A 12,076-nucleotide genomic window follows, 5' to 3' on the forward strand; every position below is an offset into this window, starting at 1 on the left:
TGTGCTCCCAAAGTCCTTTCATGCACCAGGGATACATACTGGTTCCACTGTGTTACTTAAGCACTGTAATTCAAAACCCATAAGTTCTCTCAGAGCCAGAAATTTAACAGAAGGTGCCTCAGTAGGGGCCATCAGCCGTCTCCCAGCTTTCTGTTGCATCCATTTCATCACCACTGTAGACTCCAAGCTCATGTATCTTTCTCTGCCCAGAAAATTCCCTTACATATCCTTCTGATCTGGGATTCAGCATCTTTGTGATTAGCTAAAGTCCCTGGTTCAATTTCTGTTACTTAAATTTTCCTCTGAGGTTAAAACCTATCTTGGAGGAAAACATCCTAAGACATAAGAATAGGATTATGAAAAGGGAGGTAAAACAAGTCTATTTTAATGTTCAATGTTTACAAGGCGGTAACAACAACCAGGATGTTTTAAGGAGACATGAGATGCTCCATACTGTAGGGAAGCTCCTCAAGACAAGAAGTAACTCAAGAGAGCTTCAGGAAGTCCCTGATAGACTAGACCCTCCCCTCCACAAAAGGTGTAAGCAAAGATTGCTGAGAGTCACTTTCAGACAAGTCAAGCTGCAAAAAGAAAACAAAAAAATCTCAGACAAGTCAAGTTGCTTAGGAGAGGCTCAGACCAAGCATCATAGATGGAGCAGACATCAGCCAAGCAGTCTGAAATAAACAGTGACCAGTTGAGCTGCCTTGAAGAAACAAAATCAGCTGAACTGCCTGAAGAGGCTCAGACTAACTGAAACACAGGGAAAGCATATCCTCCAACCCGTGGAGCTACCTGCATGTTGTATAGTATGTTCCAGGTTTCCAGCCTTCATGAACTGTCACCAATGCTGGAGTGGACATATACTGATGTAGTTGTTTTTGAGTCATTTTTGCCTGTAAGTAACCCTGACAAAACCCACTGGTTCATCAAGTTGAACTTCAGTAGTATCTGTACTTTGGGTTTTCATCAATTCCCTATTGGGATGAGTAGACATTTGTTGAGGTCTCTCCAGAAACTGTGTCACACAATACTCTTGGCTGTGCATGTGTCTCCTGAAGAAAGTTCTCCTTGTAATGCTCAATCCTGCAACATTGTGCTCATCATGGGCCACAGGTGTGCTGTGGTTAGTTAGGGCTTGCCTCTTGCCTGTTTGAAGACTTAGGAAAACTATAGTCCGCTGTTTTCAGCAGAACCACAGACAATTCCAGAAGCTGTGTTAAGTTACTGTGTCATTTATACCATCCTTTATTGGGTATTTAATAAGCATTTACCAAGTCCCAGGAATTACTGAGCCTTGGAGAAATAAGAGGGAGCAAAAATGGAGGCACTCTTTATCCCCTTGCACAGTATGCCAGGGAAGATAGGTAGTAGACTAGTACACAAATGAATTCCTAAAATAACTACACGTTGTTCATCTGAAAAAAAGAAGAGCGCTAGGATCCATCAGAGCAATCCATTAAATAATATGATTCACTCATATGTGTGCTATGTTTTTTTAGTGTGGATACATGTTACTCATATAAAGTATTGGTGAATTTACATTGTTTTACATGTTTATGGTTTTCACAGTGGCTACAGTCTAATAGCACAACTGCTATTCATGTTGCAGTTTTCAGTATGAGATAGGAAGAGGCAACTCATGAACACCAAAACTAAAACAAAACAAAACAAAAAAAAACAAGAAACGAAATGAAACAAACAAACAAACAAGCAAAAAAACAGCAAAAAGGAGGTTTCCATTCATGTCTTTACTTAGACAGAAACAGTGGGCTTTCTGAGTGGCTATCTGATTGTTATGTCATTGTCCGCAAATGAAATTTGAAAGGGATTATTGACGTGGGTTTTGTTTTGTTTGTTGTTTTTCATGACAGAGTTTTTCTGTGTAGCCCTGGCTGTTCTGGAACTTGCTCTGTAGACCAGGCTTGCCTCAAACTCAGAACTCAGAAATCTGCCTGTCTCTTACTTGTTGATATTATTTTAAAAATTTCTGTATATTAAAAAAAACTCTCAAGATTATCTGTACATTTGCTCAGTTTAAGGAAAACAGATTTTTTAAAAAATAACTAAATAATAGTATAGTAACTGTGTATGCACACAAAAGCATGACTGTGTGAGTGAGTATGTGCATGTGTGTTTTACATGTTTTATAACACAGATGTGGAGGACAGAGGTTAATTTTCTGGACTCTATCCATAGATTCTGGGGATTGAACTCAAGTCATCAGGTTTGTGAGGCAAGAGTCTTACCAGCTAAAGCCACCTCGCTCACCCCCCAAAGCTTTTTGTTTTAAAAAGAAGTATTCATACTAGGAAACATTTGAACTCCTTACCTAATAAAGTTCTAGAACCACAATTCGTTCTTTCACTGTCCCAGTGTCTATCTCCATCAGTCTCTTGTCTCATGGCTCTCTTTCACACAGGCATGCACACACTCACAGGGCATCTAACAATTGTCAGTAGCTAGTAGCATGTTATGGGAAAGGATTGCAAACTCCCTGCTTCTGCTCCCATTTCTCATTCTCCAAAGACAGCTAGGAGCAAGCTGAAGGGATCACTCCAACAGCTGGCCCCTGACCCTGGCTGAATAATTGCCTAGTATCAGATCCGTTTTGCTGAGAAGTCCTGCTATATGTTGCTGTCCCCACACTTTAACCTAACAGATGATACTCTAGAGCAACGGCTATGTGCTTGGTCCACAAAGGAATGTAACATTCAGTCTATATTCTCAGAGAGTTCAACACAGCTCAGCGTCAAGATAATGCGTGCAGAAAAAATTTAGAATATGTCATTTCACTGAACTTGTAGCAGAATCAAAATTTATATCTAAATTCATTACCCAATTAACTCATATTTTCTGTCAAGTGTTCAAACTCTGTTTATTACTATTATATTTACTGATAAGCCTTCTAAATGTACTACAAATTTGTCTTATTCAATGGAACATTCTGGGCATAATTTAACCTTTTCCTGATGACTCAGGGTCATCACAATGAATCTTCTTTATTGTACCTCATCTGCTTTTACATTATTCTGAATTCTCTTTCTTTCCACATCTGGCTGTCAGCTGTCACTGCTCACCCACAGTTAATGAGCTTGCCTCTTCCAACCCTCTCAGCGCTCAGCTAATCACTGATAATAACAGCAAAAACTGCATTGATCCCCTGCAACATGCCAGGCCTCGTGCTAAGTGATTTGCATGGATTAATTAATTAAATCCACAGAACAACTCTTAAAGCAGGTACAATTATTATCCCCAAATTACAGATGGGGTAACCAAGGCTCAGGGGGGTCAAGTAATTTGCCTGAGGTTACACAGCAACCATGGACTGTAATTAGGATTTGGTCCCTGATTTGCCAATCTCAGTATTTTAAATCCTTTTACCACTACAGTGAGGTCTTTTTAAACCTTTTTGATGGTACATAGACTCAGAAATGTTTTTCTTTTTTTCTTTTTTATCACAGTGCAGTAACACACTAAAGTTAAATATTTAACAACAAAATGTCTATTCCCTGGAACAGACTCTGATGCTCTGTTCTAGTCTGCCATATCACTGTCTTCCATTTCCCCTGCTGTGATCACTACTAATGTTGGACATGATTAAATGATTTTCCAGTCCCATCAGTAGGTTACAACATGTGTTCTGGAAAATACTCTGACATTTATCTTCAATGAATGTGGGGTTGCTATTATCTATGAGACTGGTATGAAGTAGAAAAATTTGTTTCTTTCTTGGGATGCTTAATTGTATCTGTAAAAAAATATGAGAGGGTGCTTACTTGGTTATATAGTAACGCATGACTACCATTTGCCATAAGATGGTTTCAAATAAGTAAATCTCAGTGTTAAAATTATGTACCCTGCCCTGATGCAAAATGATGTTGAGCACATTATATGTATCTGGACATGTTGACCATGTTGGACAGAGAACCCAGGAAATAAAATATATAAGATGTGCTTGTTAAACAGGTAAATTACCCCAGCCTACCTGCTGCTCAGGATTTATAACAGGTCTTTTGCCTCTTTAGAGTCTATGTGCTTGATTCCCACACAAAATACAAGGCATGCATCTGAAATGGAATTCCAATAAATAACAAAAAAAAAAAAACTTTAGCATAAGTATGGCCCACATGGTACTTGGCATGTAGTCACACTAAGAATTTCATTATTGATCACAAATTACTAAAAATATGTTATATGTTCATTAATTAGATTTGCTCCTTTTATACTAATATGTTGTACTTCATAAATCTATATAGGAGTTATTTTGCAATCAATAGTAAAATTAAAACTAAGGAGAACATATAGAAGTTTCACTATTCATTTGTGAACTCTGATTTCCAATGAAGAGCTGAATTGATCCACCTTAGGATCTTAATCAGTGGTCCAATGACACAGGGGCTGCATGGGAATTCTGCAATAGCTCTGGGCCTGTGGAAAGCAGAAACTAGTCAAGTCCAAGTGTGTAATGGGAGAAGAGGAAGAAAGGAAGTTGGTAGAGGGCATCTGTTATGGGAACTCTGAAGACTGGCATAGTCAAGGAAAGCTCCCTGGCCAAGTTAGAGTTATAACAACAGGGAATTTGAAGGACAAATTCGAGCTCTTTGTTTCAAGAGACAAATCTAAAGATGAAATGGAATAGAAATTGTGTATCGTGTTCAGGAAGAGATGAATATAATGAGAGCAGGGGCATGGCCATTTTAAAGACCATTCTGAGATGGCTGTGAGAGGACAATTAGCCCTTTGGATAGCATTTCTATAAAATGCACACAGTGTACTCCACCATGATAGAAGAATCATGATGGTGCTGAACTCTTACTAAATGCACAATACAATACCAGCCTTTTTAATGTCTGCCACTTTGCTGGAATTTTGCAACAAAGCTGTAGGACAAACACCACTGCCATCCTCACTTCTAGGTGAAGAACCTGTGGCCAGTGCATAGTAGGTAATATGTCCAGGGTTACATAGCTTGTAATAACAGAGTTGGGACTTAAACTCAGATCTATCAGGCTCTCCACCAGCATATCATATGGCTAAAAGTCTCATGAAAATAAAGGAATACTAGAGAACAAACACATTTTCCAAAGTACTCAATATATGGGCAAACAAACATCCTTAGATTAGCCATGTATCTTGGTGGTAGGGAGAAGAGAGGCTTTTTTATGGGACAAGTTCTGTCATTGTCCTGGAGCTCCCCAAATAGGCTAGTCTGGCTGGTAGTAAGCCACAAGTATGGATCTGTTTCTGCCTCCCCAGTGCTGGAATTACAGTGAATGGGACTACATTTGAATTGTTTCATGTGTGTTCTGGGTTTTGAACTCAGATCCTCATGCTTGCATGGCAAACACTTTACTGACTCAGCTATCTCCCAGGCTCCAGCAAAGTATCCTAACACACTATCATTACAACCTCATCAAAGGAAAAAGCAAGGTAGTAAAGTGTAAGCTTCCCTAAAAGTAAGAACCAGATTCCCTTGGCTCTGATTCCTACTGTTTTGGAACCTTATAAGGAAAAGAAACTTAACATAAACAAACATACAGAAACTTAACCCCTAATCCATGGTGTTGCTCCACAGATTTAAAGTCCCACAGTAAATACAACAAACATTTGGAGATCACAGGGATCATTCTCCTGGTCAGCATTCTTTCTATGACAGCGACAACAAAAGCCAAACCACAGGTTCTTTGAGACTTTTCTTACCGCTAGCTTTACCACCCATTTGTAATCTGTTCAATCCTAAACTTGTTACTAGGTTAACAGATAACACTGATTTAATTTATTTACTAAAACACTTGGCTTCCAAACCCAACCACATTGTATTTATTGACACACAATTGTTAAAATACAATGTCTGTATTCAGTACCAGGAGCATTAGCCACAAATGGTTTTATATTATCAAGATTTGAGTACTGTGATTATTTGTAGTCAGATTATTTTCTCCCACCCCTCTCCCCACCCACAACAGACCAGTTGAGCTAGGCAAGATCAAGTCAGTGAGTGAGCTAAAAGGCTGTTGTCTACATATTACACTAATGTATCATTTCTCTGGGATAGAAAGGGAGGGAAGGAGGGAGGAAGACAGGGAGGGAGGGAAAAAGGAAGGAAGGAGGGAAGAAGAAAGGAAGGAAGGAAGGGAAGGAAGAACATTTGCTGATTTCCTCATTGTAAATATAGCCACTATGGCTGATCCTAAATTACTCACATGTCCTCCCCGAATGGAAGTGACATATACAGTAGCTCTCTAGAACTTGCACACACCAAGTTAACTTCAGGAACACAGTTTCCATGCAGCACATTACATTGACAAGTGGTTAACTAAATAGCAGTTTATTCATATAATAGGGTACTAAGCATTTGCTACAAACACAGATATGGATCTATATTTACTTGTATATGCTTTAAAAATAACTAAATGCACATTCACTAATATGCAAGTTACCTCAGTACACTATTATACCTTTCTTGAAGTCACCAAACACTATTAGTTTTTATTGACTTTTTAAATATAGTACCTCATGTAGCCCAGACTAGCTCTGAACTTCTTATCCTCTTGCCTCTACCTTCCAAATGCTGGGAATACAGGGCATGAGCCACCACACCTTGTCTATAATGTGCTAGGGATGGGACTCAGGGCTATGTGCATGCTAAGCAAGCACTCTTCTACTGCAACACACCCCAATCCCATTTTCATTGTATATATTTAAAGTTGTGTGTATACATGCAGACACAGAAATAAAAGACATGTGTAAAATGTCAGTATTTAGTAAATAGCAAAATTACATGCAAATTTTATTTTTTCCTTTCTTAATATTTCTAGATCACATTCTTTATAGTTGTCACGTAGTCTATATTCATATGTATGTATCTCTATGTATATATAGTTTAGCCTTCTGTATCCACTCCAAACTAACTTCTTTATAAGCTGTGGGTAGTAGTGCATGCTTTTAATCCCAGCACTTGGAAAACAGAAACAGGTGGATCTTTGTGAGTTCAAGGCCAACCTGACTTAAATAATGCATTTCAGGCTATCCAGAGATACAAAGGGAGACCTGCCTCAAACAAAGCAAAAAAAAAAAAAAAAAAAAAAAAAATCAAAACAATAAAACATTTTAGAAAAAATAGCATTTTATATTGAACATGAAAAGACATTGTGTAATTATTGTCTAAACAGTTCAGTATGACTACTATTTGTACAGCATTTATTTTGCATCAGGTATTGTAACTAACAGATAATTTAAGGTATACAGGAAGATTTGCATATATCTTAGCGAATACTGTACCATCTTTTTTTTTCTTTTGGTTCATCTTTGTGTGTATTTGTGGGCATGTGCAAAAGTTCATGTCTATGCAGGTGTGTGGCTACGTGTACATATGCACATGTCCATGCAGATGTTATGTGGAGGTCAGAGAACAACATTAGGTATTATTCTTCAAGTATTGTTGTATTGTCTACTCTCTTCCTTCCTTCTTTCTCCCTTCCTTCCTTCCTTCCTTTCTTCCTTCCTTTCCTTCTTTCTTTCTTTAAATATAGTATCTCTTCACTGGCGGACCGGCCAACAAGTCCTTGGATCTACCTGTTTCTGTGTTCCCAGTGCTGGGATCACAGGCACACATCAGCACACCAACATACTTATTTTTCCATGGGTACTGGAGATCGAACTCAGGTCCTCATCCTTGCATTGCAAGCACTTTACCAACACCCAGCCTTTCGGCATCATCTAAAGTAAAAGAATGGAGCATCTAAATCTGTGTGTAGTCATGAAACCAAACCCCATGGATACTGAGTGCCTTGTGTGTGAGTGTGTGCACACACATGCACACGTACACACACACACCACATAACAGTGTTTAAACAAGGATATGATTCCTTATTACTTCATGAGTCCTCATCCATTTCTTTAGGCTATTATATAGGTAAATGGCATGGGGCTAGTAACAAAATAAACCAGAACCTAAACCCCCTCTTCAAGGGACTTACCTCACTTTTCTGAGTGCTACTAAAGTAGAGGACGTCACTTTGCAATATCCTAGAGTCACAACTGACAATGCTATAACAAAACACTAACCATAACATCAAAGAGGACTTGTTTACAGCAGCAGTCAAATCATCAGCACCTCATCCAGGTCTTCTAACCTAGCCCTTCCCAAGTGAGGAATAACTGGGGCAAAGTGAATTTGAGATATCTGTTACTAGGCAGACTTGACTTCTCCAGTCTAAATCAGACCACCTGTATCATTCTTACCCATATCTTGTGAGAAATATGTGTTCTCAGTCCTCTTATTTAGTTTCTTAGGCTAGCTGGCAGAATTACTGTCCTCCAGTTACAATATGATTTAAATGCACTTGTAAGAAAACTCACTGTATAATTAAAAGGCAAGCGTGTGTATTTGGTAGTTATCCTAAGAAATTACCCATCATGAAAAATGTCACTACTATGGCAAAACATGCTCCAAATTTCCAACTGACTTACATACTAATGTCTGCAACATGACATGATTCATTTGTAAATTGGGAACTGTCAATTGGGGACCAGGTGGTCTGATCTAAATAGATCAGAGCCTTATGCTTCTCATATGGAAATGTCTTTACAGATGTGCTATTGTGATCAATGAATAATTTTAAAGCATTTGGGAAATGTTAATTATTGATCCTTGCTTGCCTGACCAAAGGGTCTACAAAAGGTCTACAAAATGCCATACAAATTCAGTTTGCTGTATGCATTACCAAATAACTGTGCTGTTGGTCTTCTGCTTCCTAACCCCTAGCTATTTTCAAGTGATTTCCTTCGAAGTTTCAGATTTACTCAAGGAGACCAAAGCTAAAATAAGGGATCAGTTGTTATCACTAAAAACATATCGTTAAAGAATGCATACTTGAAAAACCAAGGCAGGAGGATTGGTCCACTATGAGCTATGGAGTGATACCTTGTCTCAAACGTTTTTATTTTTAAATACATTTACCTTTGTCTTTCCAAGCAATAGAATGACTGGGGGATAGCTTCTCAGTAACGATCATCCCCCTGGAAATCCCAGTTTTGTACCTGGTTATCTCAGCTTTCTAGTTTTTTCCTTCAGAACACTCCAAACATTTTCTTTATGAATAAAGTAACTACCATCTGCTTTATTTTGGTAGAGGAGGACTGCTGTTCTCATATACTCTTCAAATGTGTGCTGTATAACGTAAAAGTTCATTAACCCAGAAGGTTATACCATTGATTTCAGGTCCCTCAGCAGACATGTTTCTGTCTTTGGTACATGGTGGCCACACTCTTACTGTAAATATACAAAAAGGAGACTGAGTACCCAGACTAATCCTGAGGATATTTATGAAGCTGTACAGAAATATGAGGCAGGATGACATACATCTGTACTTCCAACTATGCAGGCAGAAGAATTTCTGGAGTTCAAGAGTTCAAGACCAACCTAGACAACAAAACAACAGTGTCTCAACACAGACAAAGCTGTAGAGTATGAAATCAAGATGCTTAGCCTAGGAATCAGAAGGCAAAGCATCTAATTTTGCCTCTGCAACCAGTGACTCCCTTCCCTCTCTGAGCCTCCATCAATAGCCTTGTCTACAAGATTGGGCAGGATTCCAGGCTGGAGTACCTTGCAAGTACTGTAGCCAGAGAGCCACCTCCCTAACTGAAATCGCAGTCCATCTAAAAGATTATTTTCTCACCTAAGGTCAGGCCTTCAGGTTCCCTCTTGCCAGACTTGGACTCATCACCAGAAGTTCCCAATTCCTCTTTATCCTAGATCAGGTGATAAAAGGGACAGCTGAGAAACTACAGCCAGTTCTTTGAAGGGAGGAAAGCCCAGAGGGTACTGACACTTCAAGCTCAGAGGCAAAGGAAAAAACAAGAGAATCCTGTCCCCATTTTGTAAAAGATCCAACTCACCATTTCTATCATTTTTGAGGAAGTATATGGGTGGGTGGAAATGGAATCCAGTGTGTGTGTTTCAGGGTGTGCTGGAACGTAATGGATTATTTGAAAGTTTCAGGGTTAATGACTTTGTGGTAATTTTGTTTTAAATTTTTCCTTAGACATGTGATGTTGCTTGGGGGCAGAGACAAACAGAAATTATCTAAAGAGTTTGCTAATCAGATGACTGAACAATACTGTGTCAACAAAACTTTTAAAAGCCAATATTAATATAAACAGGTACAAAAGCTAACAAGTTGTCTTAATTTGGTAAAGAAAGAAAGTCATGAAATCCATTTGGCAAATTTCTTTCCATTTCTTGACTCTTAAACTGCAATGTTCCTAAATTGATACTACTTGGTTAGTGAGTTCTGGAAACACAACTAATCTCTTTCCCCCAGTTAAATTTTACTACAAGTGTATAATGAATTTGTGACAACATGGCCTGTATTTTAAGAGGAGACATTTTTGTTTGAAGTTCCTCATTCATGGAAGGATGTCAGCAGACTGGCTAAGAACACAGGCTTCAGTTAGAGACTAGGATTTACCAGAGTCCAGTAGGAAGCCAACAGCCAAGCACTGTGCTTGGCCCATATTGGACCTTCAACAAATACTGAGTGCTGCTGCTGCTCTCATTATTAATTACTCCTTTCATCGAATAATCCACCCCCATCCTCTTTACATTAAAAGCAGTTCAAGGAACACTATAAATGTTTCTGATCCTGGCTGAAGCTGTGGAGTATTGTGGACTAATCACCTTTACAGATCTATGGTCTTTCCTAATAGCAGCAGAAGAAATCCAAACATACGCCTGATAAGCTCTTGTGATTCTTCCTAATTGCAGCCTGGTTCTCTGTCACAGCTGGAGGACACACTGTTCCAAGATTCCTTCTGCTTCTCTCCTGTTAATCACAATATGGAATCCTCAAACTCAGATGATGTATAGCAGCATATACAGCTTTATACACAGTACTGACATTATTTGGAAAATAGACCATCTAATAGAGATCCCACTAAAATGCAGTCCTTTCCAGTCGGTTGCTCATTATTAACAGGCTTATTTCAATTAGGCCGTGTGGTAAGAATGAATGCTATTGGAACTGATGGCTTCGTGTCATGGGGAAATGGCAGTGCTTTTTACTAGTCTTGCCAGATTTAGCAAGCAAAAGTCCTGGTTGCCAGTTTAATCAGAATCACAGATGAACTACAAAGGCTTTTTTTTTTTTTTTTAAATGTAAGTGGCTCACAAACACTGCATGGGATAAACTTGGGATAAAAAGTTACTTGTTATCTGAAATTCAAATTCAATTGTGTTTTACCTGGCAACCATGCTTTTATACAATTACTATATTCATCTTCAGTTGTAAAATTCTAAATATATGAATTTGATGACACAAAGTATATACATTTAGCAAATAGTAATAACTTTTTTTTTCTATCACGAACATTTTTAAATGCTATGGGATTTCAGTCTTTATCTTAATAAATTTTGACCATGATTTTACAATCCCATGATATGGATTTTCTAGTATGAGACATAAATGAATTAACAAATCACCAGAAATTACCAACAAATCATGGTTAGGTACACACTCAGGTTAGGCCACTTTAAAATGAATCTCATGTTGCAAACTAGAGCTTCAAGCCATCCCATTGAGAGAGGCTTCTGCTAGTTCACAGAGGTCATATTTACCTGTAGTTAGTGGCATTTCCTCGTTCCTAGATAAGGTACAACAAAGGGAAGTGTTCGGTTCCAGGTGAGTGGGAAAGGGTCTAAGAAATAAGAAGATAACAGTGTTTGGTTCAGGGGGGAATGTATCAAGCAAACTGTTCACTCTGCCACACATTCAAAGGCCCACTAAGTAATCATAATGCTCCTATTACCACCCATTAAAATCCTAGTCGTCTTTTATTGAGACTTCTGTGAAGAAAATTCTGAATGCACAAGTGCCAACACTTTCCTTGTCCAGAGAAGAGGGATGCCCTGCGGTATTTAATTAATGACTGTGAAACCAGGGAGAGTCACTGGCACTTCCTCGCTGTGTCCTCAGTGGAGAATCTGAATCAGTTTCAGAATCTGAAGGGAAGGAAGGGATCTAAGTAAGAGGGAACCTCTGGCATACTCCTTAACATTAGTAAAAAGCAG

This window comes from Phodopus roborovskii, unplaced genomic scaffold (genome assembly GCF_943737965.1).
Source record: "Phodopus roborovskii unplaced genomic scaffold, PHOROB, whole genome shotgun sequence".
Classification (NCBI taxonomy): domain Eukaryota; kingdom Metazoa; phylum Chordata; class Mammalia; order Rodentia; family Cricetidae; genus Phodopus; species Phodopus roborovskii.